The 14,555-nt window shown below is 40.8% G+C and overlaps 1 protein-coding gene across 1 annotated transcript in view; it reads right to left on the bottom strand.

Moving 5' to 3' along the window:
* Positions 1-1,126, bottom strand: part of LOC103781581 (sodium-dependent phosphate transporter 2-like) — a gene marked incomplete at its 3' end in the record, with an annotated part of 12,715 nt that extends 11,589 nt beyond the window's left edge. Inside the window, exon 1 of the mRNA XM_008949307.1 lies at positions 1,070-1,126. The remainder of the gene's footprint in view (positions 1-1,069) is intronic.
* Between the last annotated feature and the right edge of the window lie 13,429 nt (positions 1,127-14,555).

The following is a 14,555-nucleotide window of genomic DNA, read 5'->3' as shown; positions in this document are numbered from 1 at the left end:
TGTCTATTGGTACTAAACACAGCACTGCATAGAAACCAAGCCTCATTTATAACCAAAGCTACCAACATCCTTCACATCAAACAGTCCTTATCATTTTCAGTTTGTGCTTGTGCCACAAGGCTCTCAGATTGCCTACTTTCAATTACTAATACTATGCTCACGATATGAAAGGTGGAATTAATTCAAGTGGTTCAAGACTAAGAACATCCCTATATGGCTCTAAATTACATGCACAGGACTTGTCACAGGGCCAAGCATGATGCAAGTTTAATGTTCCAGTACACAAAACGCACCCTCAACTTACTTTAAAAAAAGTCAATTACTGTATACGGAGAAGCAGTTTTTGCAGCAATCAGTTCCTATTTTAACACATTTGAAATGTGTTTAAGCATACTTCATGCTACTACTTGATATGGAAACAAGACTGAAGCTGATAGCTTTCCAAGGACTCCCATCCAGTTTAACTTTGAGGAGAGAGACTGCCATCTCCCAAAAATTCCAGAGGATGCTTCTTTTTCTTAGACCCTATCAACCTCTGTTCCCACCACGGAAAAGTCAAAAATGCATAGAAAATATTCAACAAGAGATTCTGTTGCTGGAAACATTCACTAAAAAAAACAGACAGCAGTCACGTTTAAACAGCAATTGTACAAACAAGTAAGATCAGTAAAGTACCAACAAGTCCTTGTTGTGCATCTGCTGATAAATATATTTTTCTCTCATTAAAGGACAATTGGATCTTTCAGTGACCAAAGAAAGTCTTTCTAGCAAGCAATGTGTTTTTTATGATTCAACATTACAGATTTTTATGATCCATTCAGAGAAAAAAAGTGTTCATGGTTACAGAAAACACATTTTATAGAAGAAAACCAATCATGCAGAGAAACATTTTAAACTCACCCAGTATTTAAAAGTTGTTTCAAAAGGAAAAGGAGCTAAGTTCTTCCAGTGACTTGCCCTCCTGATTGTAAATACAGGCTGAAGTCTAAAATAGACATCCTATCATTCAGCACAGTCACATCTGAACATGCAAACTTCCAGAGGGTAGAAAGAGAGGTCTATAACTTACACCAGGCAGTCCGGGGATAAAATTCACTCTGGCACAGGAGAGCACACAAGACAACACCGAGAAGCATCAATGTGAGTCCAGAGTCTTATTCAGTAGGTGAAAATCTGCCTCCTCTTAAGCAAAGAATTCTGCTGGGGGTGGGCACTGATAAAACACAACACTGCGTCATGACTGCACTAGTGAGACAAACCAATCCAATGAAGCTCATATTAAAAGCAACAAAACATTCCCCCCCCTTTTTTTTTCCCCAAGCATAGGCATAGACAAGAAAGGAAATCTCATTTTTGCCAGCCAGCTGGGCATCTGGGTGCGTCAGGTAATCTCTGAGGTCTTCTATTTGCACGCACACTTAAACGCATGCTTCATTCAAGTGCATGTGACAGTAGGGTACGTACATCCAATTTGGGAAAGATGCCTGCTACTTTATCCATGTCAGTAGAGGTCTCACAGGCTACACAGACTGCAGAAAGTTAAAGATGTGCACGAGTTTTGACTGGATTGGTGCCTAAGCAAGCAACTTCACTTTCAACAGTTCAACCTAAATTACCCAATCCAAATTCCTTCAACCACTTTCCTTTAAGTGGGAAACATTTTTGCATCCATGTCAAGGGAAAAATAAGTTTGCCTAAAAGCAACAGACTTAGCTTTATATTAAATATTTGCTTTAGTACTATGTAATGCAGCTAAGCCATTTGATTCAGTAAAAAAAAAAAAAAAAGTAAATCAAAACTGCATTGTCACAATTTAAAAAACTGACAGACACAAATTTGCCAGGACATGTTTCTTTTTTATAAATAAATGACGTTTTAAATTTAACTCTTAAGTTTCACTCCATTCTGAGTCACTTAAAGCCATGGACTCATATTCCAACACAATAAACTTAAATCAGTAAATTTTCTGCATCCTGAACATTTGAGAAAAAAAACAAGTAATTGATTCAGATTTGTAAACACAGACTTAGAAAAATAATTCTTACCTCATCTGTTTTTTCAAGTTTGAATAAAGGATATTTCTCAACAAGGAGGCAAAAGTTTTTTAAATCAGTTAAATTCAGCTGCAGATGATATTCAGGAATAATCTGGTAAATCTGAGATGTGGTTTGTATTTCTTAAGAAAACTCACATGGATTAGCAAGCCTACATCATCTTCAAAAAAGAATTAGGGCAAAACTCCAGCTAGAAATCTGCAATGCAGAAATTACTAAAAATCCCCAATAAGAAAAGAATTAAAAGTATCAGGCCACAATTCCTTGTAAGCAATGCTCACTCTTTATTTCAGGTCAATACCCAACTATTAAGCTTTCAATACAGCTGCTAACTTTGTGAAAAGCTGTATCTCTTAAGTCTGATGGCAAAGTCCTTCATTTTATTTCTGCAATAGCTAGCAGACAGGCTTCCTAGTTTTAGAGAAGTGAGAGAGGTTGATAGTTACACACTGGTTTTCACTTAAGTACAAAAGCAACATATTTTAACAGGAAGAATGCTAATTTTCTCCTGCAGATCTCAATGTATCTTAATACTTTTTTTTTTTTTTAACAAGTAGTGTCAACCAATTCCAGTGAGAGTGATCATAACTATAAATATGAAATCAGATGGTATTTATAGGTCTAGATTCCAAGGTTTTAAGGAAGTGAATAAACAAATACACACTTTCCTGGAGCACTTAACTTCATAAAGTAAAAAAAAGAACACAAAATATTATTTCATGTTCTCTTTGCAGATGACAAGTTGTTGATGTCTGCCTTGGGAAAGCTCAAACCCAAATGGTCCAAATAAGCACTAAATCCCCCCTAGTACTCCTGAAAAGACCATAGAATACCCACCACCAGCATGCAGATGCAGGTAAAATGACTGTGAAAAGGACATGTTATTTGAAAGGTATCTACATTGATTTCAAAAGCCTGAAGCTGCCAGCCCAACCTGTGGGAATCATCTTGGACCCAGGAGAACAAGAAATTGGAACCATTTGAGTGTCGCTTCCCATGAGCCAGCCTGACCACAGTGGTGGTTTCTTGTTGACCTAAGCTTCAGAGCTTGGTCTACACACGAAGCAAAGGATATAATAAACAACACAGAGAAAAGGAAATATCTTCAAAGCTCTTGTTCTGCTAAATCAGCATTGTGGACCTCAGGCATGGGAAAATTCAAGCCAAGATAGGCTGACCATTAAAAAGTTACAATTTGGGGATACCACTAAAGAAGCAGGCAAAGGAAAATTTATACGACCACAAAATAAATGATGAGGATCGGCTTTTGGCAATGGCAGCACCAGTTTGGTTCCCATCAAATCAAAGATTTGCAGAAATGAGAAATATTATATATTACATTCTCAATCAGATTTTTTTTTTTTAATTGTAATTCATTCTAGTAAATCCACAACTGAGAGAACCCTGCTTGATTCAACAAACCCATGCTAGGCAGATTTATATTCTGTTTTAAATAATGTAATAGGACATGCCAATTTAAACAGTTAATTTTGAAACCCTTTGTTTTGCATTTCCGCATCAGCTATTTTCTGAAAGATGCCCAGGTTCTCATTTACCAGTAACCACTAAAACATTACTTTGCAACTTAATGTAACTTTATATCATATGTTACCAGCCTCTTTCCATTCAGATGGGAAGGCTACATATTTAAGCAAATATATTTATTTTAAAATACATACATTTTGAGTAGGACATAATGGGTGATGATTATCATTTTCTAACAGGAAAACCTGTAAGAATTGGAACCAGAACACCCATAAGCTGCATTTTGTCAGACACAGAAATATAATAAAAACATCCAAAAGCTGCAGGATCTGTTGGTACTCTAAAACTGAGAGCAAAGAAGCAGCTGGAACTGGGCACTTTGTTTCCCTTATCAGTATTTGTGCCCCTGACCCTGCCTGGGAACTCTTACTTCCCCTCAATCTACAGAGAAAAAAATAAAATTAATGAAGAATGAAAACAGGTGGCAGATGACTGTACAGGTACCACATAGTATCTCAAAGAAACCCAATTCTTGAAATAATCCCCTTCTTTCTGGTTTTGAAAAGCCCCTGTGATCATCTACACCATAGGGGACTTGAAGCAGGACACCACGCACTGATCCTTCCCTGCAAATCAGCCCTGAGGTCCTTGAGACTAGTGGAATTTTAACACAGCTCTGCCACGCACAGCACCATTTCTGGATGCTTCAGTATCTCCATTGCACCTAACAAATACCAACAAAGCTCTGGATATCTGCTCTGCAGATCACAGCCACAAACACAGTTCAAACTGAAAAGAGCTGGCTCCAACCAGCAAAAGCACATCTGCTTTTGCACACTGGGTAGCAAGCTCCAACATATTCTGTCATCTATCAGGATAACCTCCACGTAGAAGGAGATCCGTCTGTGTTTCACTGCAAGAAAAACCATCTAAAAAAGTCTAATGTGGTAGACATAAAAAGTCACTTGGCATTCAGGGATGGAGTGAGTGACTCCTCCACTCTGAGGAAACAAACCAATTGGATGGGCTTTCTTGATAGATCTGAACTCTGTCACACTGTTGTCCAAATCTCTTTTTCCAGTAAGCCCCTGGACTCTCAAAGAGGACATCCCATCCCAGGTAGGAGACTTGCACTCCTGATGGTTGAGGTGAATTGGCTGTGCTCGCATAGGCATGCAGGGAGAGTTGCCATATTTCGGAGCGTGATTCTGCTTGAGACCACACTTGTCTACTGAGCAAGCAAGCCCTGGGAAAATGAAAAGGAGGAACCCGCAAATGGAATTGCCAAAGGCTGAGGAGGAACCCACAAATGGAACTGCCAGAGGCCAAAGCTGGCACAGAGGATGAGACAGGCTCTGGGTGTTGTGTGGGCTGAGAGCCAGGCTCGCTCCAGCCCCTGCCACAGCACAAGCCCATGCTGAGCCAGGAGTTCAAAAGCAGAAAACCCACTCCAAAGAGCAAGGCTCTGGCTGAATCACCAGAGACCGAGCACACTACATCCACACTAAGCCCAAGGAAAGGGGTGAACTGCTACTCCGAGCCTCCCTGACCTTAATCCATCATTTCCCCTCCCCAGCCCCGTATCTGAAGAAAGCAATCAGCCTAGGCAAAGTATTTCTAAACGCCCTGACTACTGCTGACAACTCAAGAGGCATTATCCTAAATTACTAACGGACCTATACTGACTTTACACAGAACATAAAAACTGCCCGCGAAACACTCCCGTGGCAATCCAAAAATATGCGTTTTGCAAATTCAGAGGCTTAGGCAAAGATCCCCTTGGTAAAAAGCCAGAGTGCGGTTGCCAAAAGTCAACAATGCGAATTTTTCAGATAAAGGAAACCTGACACCTCAAGCCCCACATTGCCTGCCATGTCCATTTTGGTTTCAAACAGTAATCGCTGTGGAGTCTTTTCCCAACGAGCCAAGAGATGGCTGAGGCTCCCCCGAGTCCAGCAAGCCTCTGTCTTCAAAGGGAGCAGGAGTGAGCGAGGAGTGATCAACATGCTAAACCACATTGGTTGGCCCCCACTGGCAACCTCCAATATTGGTATGGTCAGCAGGACAGAAGACCAAGTGCTGCTGATATGAGCTAGGTGAATGTCAAAAGGAGGAAAGGACCAGGGAGATAGCCAAAGAGATGATGACACTCAGAGATGCCAACCAGAATTAGCAGAGTAAGTGTAAGTAAATGAGGACAATACATCATGGTAATTAAAATTCTGCTTGTTTTTTTTTTTGTTTGGGGTTTTGTTTGTTTTTCATGAGCACTGAAGTAATAAAGATATAAAGGTAGAAACACCAATGAAAGCTGTGACCTTAGCTACAAGCCATAGAAAAAGGAGCCAAATATTACATTAGCAGGTTGATGACCATGCCTCATACTGTCTGGAGACCTTGCAAAGAATGGCACCTGCCAACTAATAGGCCAATCAAAGTTCAGTAGCTGCTGATCTCTGTTCTTCAGAGTCATTGTAATGGTCCACTCCCACCTCCTGCAGCCTTTGCTGCTAGAGACACAAGGAGCATGATGGTGAAGCAGAAACCTTGAGTTCCACCTAAAAGGCAAAGTTAACCTGTTGGCTGCTTCACCATAGGCTGATGACTCTGATGGAGCAAACAGACCTGTAACATTGGCTAGGAGTTAAATCATTGCAAATGCAACAGGCCAAAAAATGTCCCATAGTTGGGCACTTGGCTCAGCAAACTCCTCCAAAAGGACTTACTAAGGGCATGTGGTCCTGTGAAGCAGGTGTAGAAAATCTGGCTTTATATTCTACAAAGGAAAACACTGCTCTCAATGCTTCTCATGTGCAAGAATTAGCACTGAAAATCATAGAAAAAGTGGACCTACAAACCAGCTCAATATAGTGGCTTGGTTAGGGATCTTGTTATCAAGATCTCTCTCCCTCAGATGACTTACTGCTCATGGAGAAATAGCTTCATATTTTATCTGGGCTTTTCCTACCCTGGGAGCAAACCCTGGTCACATTAGTATTTGAGCTACCAGTAGTCCAGTGCCTACATCCAGGTGGAGCACAAAGTCTTCCTAAAGGTACGGTCAGGAAAAGGGGACACACGTTGCCTCCAGTGAACTGATGACTGTATTTGCCCGCGGCAAGTGCTCGGACAGCTAGAATTTCTCTGCTTCCTGACACAGAGGCTATAAAGAGACGAGAAAGTCATTAAAGTAGAAGAAGATTATTTCTTGGAGTACATGGCACCAGCAAACAGTGCCAGTGGCTAGTGAGCCTCATCCTCTGAAAAAGGTGTTTATAGCTAAGCTGTGTTGATGGTAGTGATGCATTACACCCTGACCCTGCACCCTGACCCAGAGCAATAAAGATATCATGGTTGCTGCTGAGAGGTCAGGAATAGCAGAGAGGATTGCATGAGGAACACCCCCTCTTCCTTGCCTCTCTGTAAAAGGGCGAGAAACAGAGCTAGCCATGCCAGGACCCTGCTCTGCCCACCATGGCTTGAATGGGGACTTCTCCAGACCTGTGTGTCTCCCTTGTAGAAAATGACCTGCCCAACAATGGGAATGGCACAGTCCTGACACAGATCTCTCCACTCCAGACAAACACCGAGAGAAGAGCCACACCATTCCAAGGCAGGTTGCAAATTCCCAGAGGGCTAAAGTATTGCAAAAAAATCAAGCAAAAAAGGAAAAAAATATTAAAAGAAAAAATAAAATTAAGTCTACAGCAGCCAGGTATAACAAGCACGCCACACAAAGAGTCCTCTGGAATATGGAAGAACGTGTGGAGCACATTTTTTTGCAAGATTTGGAAGGGACCACAGTCTACCTCTGTTGCACTGATAGTGAGTGATTTTCACTGTCAGCCATAAAACAATTGAGCAAGCAGAGCATCATGTAAAGCATACTGAATACTCTGTAAAAAAGTATATAAAATATTTTTTCTTTTAAAGAAGTGAACAAGGAATCTATAATGAATAAGCAACTGGTTGTTTCTTGTCAGTGAGACTTTCAGAAGCCATAGAAGAAATTTCCTCTTCCATCTCCTCTACACACAAATTAAAAAAGGAAAATTAATTATGTCATTTTTTAAACTGTCAATCAGTTCCTCAGGCTTGAATTAACCAGACATTGTATTAAATCAAATGAATAAAATGATGTGAAGAAACCAGTTGCTCTGAAATGGTAGAATCCATTACCCTCCAAAAGGGCTTAATATTTCAATCCACACTGTTTCCAAGCATTTAACCAATTATTTCCCACAATTTGATGTTGTTTTCAAAACTTCAGGAAACATGAATCGCTTCTTTGAATCACTTCATTTAATACAGATAACTAAACAGATTACAATAAAGTTTGTTTCTTTCAAATCCAAAGCAATATAAAATAAAATAAACATAAGCCTTTCCCATTTTAAAAATTTCTCAACATAGCAAAATGTATTTTCCATTCTCCAAAGTAATCCAGAGCATAGACCATATTGCTCACTAAAGTATATTCCACCTTGGATACACCGGTGTTGCTAATCTAACGGGAAATTCAGATGTGCAGGAGAGCACTCTGTATCTGCTTTAAAACACCACCAACAGTTACTGACAAATATATTTAAAATAGGAAAAAAATTATTAACTGACCTACTGGCTACTCTGCTAATCCTGACATTTTGTTTTGCCTGGGATTCTTTGGGGTTTATTCAGAAAACACAAAGTAATTGCACAAATTCAAAGACACAGTTCTCCATCAAAAAAGTCAACAAGAACATGCAAAAGCCCACCCTGAGAGTGTCTCACAGGTCGGTCTAAAGAAGGCAAATACCATGAAAGGAGTAATGCTGGAAGAAACACTAGGTAAACGTAGAGGCAGAGGCAAGATGAAGAAAAAAATATGCAGATTTACTTGTTCCAGTCAACAACAATAACTAAAGTTTATTGATTTCAGCTTCAGCAGCTAAAAATCCATGAAAACATTTATATATGATACAGACAATACTATCCCATATTCAAATTTCTATCGAAGTAATAATAAAGGCTAGGATTTTCTCACAGTCATTGTGCTTTACTTATCAATTAGTACAATAAAACCTATTTTAAAATATAAATATTACTAAGTGCAAATAGTTTTTGTATCCAACTGTAATTTAGCTGTTCAATTATATGGAAATATCTAAGTAAACAGACTGAAAAAAATGTAACTGTTAGCTACAAAAATAGCTGGACACTGTCTCTCAACTGTTCCTTTTATATCCACTGTAAAACTATTTCCAACACACTAATCACATCTATTCAATAGAAACTAAAATTACATGATGTCAAACTATTTTCATTAGAAAAACAGTCCTTTAACAACTGCTTTTACTCTTTCATCTAATTATATACTCTTAAAGGCCAAATATTCAGCCAGTATGCAAAAATAACCATAGCCCTTTATTAAGGATAAAACACCAGATATGAGTTCACAAGAAAAATAAAGATGATCTTTGCCTCTGCCAGCAACACTGTCCAACATAGGAAATTGAATTTAATTTTAAAATTTTAAATACATACGTCAAAGTCTTAGTAACTCTGTATCAGAGACTTACTACAATTTAAGTCTGTTCACAGCACTGTAAGTTGTTGGGCTGCATTGCTAGGAATTCCTTGGAGATACTTCACCTAACAGCCAAGATGTTCAGAAAGAACTACCTGTACTAAAAGGCTCTCCCCAACTCAATACAGAGTAGTCTGCACTTAAAATCCCACAGCTCTGTCAAGAAAACTTACCTATCTGGAATATTTTTGTGACCCACCGTCAAATAAAACATACTGAACTGATTGGTACTTGATTCTGACATCGGTCTAAGGACAGCACAAGAACAATACATTATCAGGTTACTCAAATCAGAGGGCTGGCACTATCTATTTTCTTTTGCCTATGCACCTGTCACACTCTTTATGCAAAGACTGTTTATTAAATGCAAACAAAACCCCTCATTTCGTATTTCGTAACGGTCATGGTCTGACCTCCATATTCAATGCATGTTTCTACATAAAACCAAAATTGATTTCAAGTACAAAGCAGCAGCTATCTAATCCACAAATGAAAACTACAGTGACGTTCTGCTCTTCCTAAAACAAGCTTGAAGCCATGATTATATTAAAGACACAGATGTGAGGGGATTTTTCAACTTCCAAACAGATATGCAAACAAAGTATTACAATCCCAGGGCGCAGGTAAATGGATAAGCAAGCAAACTACGTGACGTCTGTGCAGCGTCCTCTCAAATCCTGCAATCCCTTCTAGAAAGTCTGGGTCTACATCTCCCTCTTCTTTACTCATGTTCTTCTCACATGGCTTGGTCTCAGAAACTTTCCATGCCTGTAACGGAAACTTGAGCCAACTTCTTAAATGTATGAATTCTTCATCTCCACTCATCATCCACTTCTGTGTCTGAGAAGCTCCTCATCATGACACCTGTATCTCAAGAAGCAAAACAGGAAACATCACAGGGATGAAGCAAGGAAAGTTGTATAATAATATGCCTCTGTGTCTTTAATAAAATCCCAACTTTAATTCAAGTTCCTTTTAGGAAATAAGAGTTCCTTTCACAAAAGCAAAGTTTTGCCAAACTAGGGAGGTAAACTTTGCGTGCCAAAATTGGGGCAACCAATAAAATCTCCCAATCTGCACCTTCGTTCCTGACATGACGAGCAGGAGCAATCCTGTACTGGCTAGCCTTACATGCTAGTGGAAAACATCACTGGGTGCCAAGCTTGCAGAACTAGTCTGTGGCAAGCCAGCTCAACGAGAAAAAACCACTGACCCATCTACTAACTTATCCGCCACTGAAAACAATTCAAGTTATCTTTACCCAGGACCCACTTGTCCAAGTAAGCAGAGCTCTAGCCCACAGCTGAGATGAAAAACAAAGATAAGCCTCTCCTCTACTTTCCCCACCGCTCCTTAGTCTACTAATCTTCCACAGCGCGTTTGCAGTTTCACACGCTTATCCGGTACCGGAGGAGATGCTTCCTCTGCAGTTTAACTACAAGGTGACAAAGGCCTAGGGTATTTTCAACGTGGTTTTGTCCCCAGAATCATGGCATAAAGTTTGGGCTTGGGTTGGAGGGGACTCGCCTATCTGCTTCTGCCATCCAAAACTTGGGATCAAGCGGGCGCAAAGCCAAGAGCGGCGCTGCTGGGAGCCTAACAACAAAGAGGCAGAGGGATGACTCAGCTGCAAGCTGGAGACGCGGCCATCTTTCACCCAATTCAGCAGCCATTTGCCTGCCTGCCTCAGGACTTCACCCGAATGCTGAACGAGGGGGTGCAGGGGAAATGATTTCTGCAGCCTTCCCAGCCATGAAGCCTTCAGGGCAGATAAGCAGGCACAAAAACCATTCTGCCAGGCAGCTCTCAGCGAGACAGAGCATGAAAGTAATTTTATCTCTCCCTTTTAGGGTTAGGGCCATCTTTAAATAAACATTAGCACCAGAGTCTTTTCCTAGCAGAGGCAGAGCAGATCCTACCTCTTATCAGCCACCATCTCAAATTCTCAGAATTCCACCTCCCATCAGGAATCCTCCTTTCTTCTGCAAAAGCCCTTGACAGCAGTATGCTCCATACACAGGACACGCTTTACTCAAAGAGACAGCAGAGTCCTTCATCAACTCCTCCCAGTGAAATGACAGGTCATTTTGACTCTCATACACTAGAAACAAGGGACAGTTGTAGGGACAGGGTCCCATCAGAGTATAAAAATTCTTGGCTTTGGTTCTTGTACATTGCTGTAGAGAAGATAACTGAGCCTTGGACGGTCAAATCAAGAAAACCTCTGACAGTGCTCTGGGTACTGCAGAAACAATAGCTGTTAAGTAGCCAGATAGAAATATAATCCCTGCACAGCAAATACATGTCAAAGAAAAATATATATTCCCTCAATTCTGAACTCTTGAAGAAGTCCTTTCCCTCAAAAGTGCTTAGAAGGCAAATAGTCTTGAAAGACTGTGCCTCAGTGCTCACACCCGCTATTGAGAAATATGTTATTGCCTACTCAGGAAAGGCAACTATCACAGATTTCAAGAGTTTACAGGGCACAAAAGCTGAGGCAGCCACACTGTCCTGTCAGCAGGACATCTAGAACATGTCCAGACACCGTGCAATTATTTTACACCACAATGATCCTTAATCTTTTATCATGGTGATCCCTGTATACGGGAAACAAAGCTCACAATTTCACTGTTCCATAATCATCATAACTCCATACTCTCCCTGAGCACCAGAAATTACATGTGGACAAGTAATTCAATTTCTTATTGACATCCTCACTCGTTAATCGGATGCCTACGCTCAGCATACACACCATACAGATTAGAAGACATCCAGGCTGCTCACTGCTGCATGCAAGAAGAGAACTGCAGAAAAAGATTAATAATTGTCAAACAGATCTGACGCCGGCTGTCACCTGAAACAACCAAGGATTTTTCAGTTTTCTTTTGAGGAGACAATTTATTGGCAGGCTGTTACTTCCAACTTTGATCTTCGTAGCAGCCAACACCAGCAGAAGAATTTTGTAGCTCAGTAACAAAACACAGAAATCTCCCGGACTGTTAACTCAATTACAGCATTTTGGCAAGGAAGCCTTCCTTTTATACCTTGGGGAAAGTCTGAAGATTAAACAGGGCATGTTTTAAAGGCACACGTGCCTCCATTATTTGGTGTAACTGTTCATGAACCTAATTGCTTCGAGAGAAAAAGCATCCCATGGCAATTCCCTTGGAAAACCGATACTTTTCCTTGCTCCCCAAGAAAACAGTGGTTACAGAACCACACCGAATGTCCCCCAAACAGAAACATAAATTATAAGGCCAATTTCAACGGGATCTGGTGGAAAACGACAGATTTCACAGGTGCTCAGCTCCTACAACAGGCCTGCAGAATCAACAACCAAGGCAGCCCCCTGAGCAACACGCCTGCTTCAAAAACAGCAGGGAAACATCACGCTTTGATTAAATATACCTAAGCACTACGAGGCGGTGAAAGGCTGCTCAGGAGCTGTGCTGGTGGGAAGATCAGGAATGCTAACAGTACTGCTGTGCAATGGAAAGAAAGAAGGGAGGATGTTTAAGGTACCACAATGCCACCAAAACTGAGAAAGCTGCAGGAAACTACTAGTTTAGCTGCTCACAGAGTGACTTTTTAATCTACAGAGTAACACAGCAACGCCTTTTGTGCCCATCACAGCTTCCATCTTTACACGGGCTGCTGCTGCTGACGTGTTGGCAGGCACCTCTTGGGATCTGTTAAAGGCACTTGGTCAACAGTTGTCCTCTTCTGCCAATGAGAAACTGAAAAAGTAGAGATGCAAGTAGACAGCACAACTGGCCTCAGAAAACCTTCAAAACCAAAATGAAAAATAATCCAAAGCTTCTCAAACCCTTTCAACAAGATTCGACCCAGGCAGGGCAAACTAAGCACTGCCACAACAGGTCAGATTGCTGGTCCATCTGTTTGAGAATCCTGCCTCCTGTGATCAGGACCAGATGCTTCAGAAGGTGGAACAGCTAGAGTAGTGAACAATGATGCAATTCACCCAAAGGGGAAATTCCTTCCTGACCTCATCAATTAGCATGAAGGTTTATATGCTTAATTTATTTTTAATCCTATTTACTGCAACTCTGGACATTGTCATTATATGTATAAATGTCCAGGTCTGCTTGGAATCCGACTAAACTTTTGGCCTCGGTAATATCATGTGGTATAATTATGCCAAGTTTCAAATGTACTGATTTTCAATTTCATTTAAACATCCCTTTGTTCTTGCTCTATGGGAACTAGAACAGTTATTAACCACCTCTCTTCCCCTTCCAAGGGCTCCAGCCCAGCTTGCACCATAAGCTCCCATGTCATCCCCTGCTCTGTTACAAAGCTGGAACATAATAGCAGGGCCTTTAAGGTAACAATTCAGCAACTTCTGTCAGTTATCCAGCAATATTTCTATCCATCAGATTTCTGGGATCTGCTGGAAGCTAGTAGCTTCACCGAATTTCACCAGACCCTACCCTCTTCCAGGTCCTTTAAGCTCACTTTTCTGACATTTTCCACACCAGAGCTGCCACCCTTACAAGCAAACTGTTTTGCCCTGTGTTGTTTGAACCCCCTGAGATCCTGATAAATTTAGTTACAAAAGAACAGACAAGAAGCATACCATGCTGGGCTTTTCAAGGTCACAGAGGAACCTCTCCCTCTGAGCAAAGAATTCCTCTCCCACCTCCATGCCTGAATAAAGAACAACAGTGTCCAGCCCAACAAAACCAATCCCACTTTGTTCTTGGCTGATATTCCTGTGGGCTCCAGGTTCCTCAGCGTGGTAACTTTAGCAAGTGTTGTTACTTATGGATGAGCTCATGATGTATTCATCGTGATTACTGTACCAAGTACTTAGTAGAGCTCCAATGCAATTAGTCACTGCTGTTTCTGCTCATGCAACACTTGCAAGAAGCATCAAGGTATAAAGTTACACTTCCATTTAACAGAATCTTGATGGAATAAAAAAATATGTAAACAGCAGACAAGGAAGAAAGACTCTTAAAGCAAACTTGAGGTTCTGGATCCTCTCACCTCTCAGAACATAGTCTTGTTTTCAGCAACTATTTGGGCTGCATTTTCTTCTCCCAGCCTCTGGAGCTAAGCCTTTGTACCACAGGTTCTTACTCCCAAAGTCTTTAGGACAGAAAGAATAGGTCTGGCTGATATCTCATGAGAAGATGGCCCCCCAAGGAGATGAAGGCGTTTTTAGAGCATCTGAGAGAAACACCATATAACCATCACTGTTTTACCACAAATGTTTTGATTACGGGTTTGGAATTGGTGAACTATGGCAAGAGAATATGTCTTTGCCTCAACCAAAGAGAAGATTACACAATTTCATCCCTCTTTAGAAGGGTCTTCAGGCAACCAACTGGTTGAGAGAAAACTCCTGTTCCAGCCTACAGTCCATAAACAAACGGAGATCTTTAACAACAAAAATAGCACTAAAAGAACTGTCAACAGGCACCGCT

This window comes from Merops nubicus, unplaced genomic scaffold (genome assembly GCF_000691845.1).
Source record: "Merops nubicus isolate BGI_N331 unplaced genomic scaffold, ASM69184v1 scaffold48911, whole genome shotgun sequence".
Lineage (NCBI taxonomy): Eukaryota > Metazoa > Chordata > Aves > Coraciiformes > Meropidae > Merops > Merops nubicus.
The sequence above is the reverse complement of the archived record's forward strand: the minus strand, read 5'-3'. Positions and strand labels throughout refer to the sequence as shown.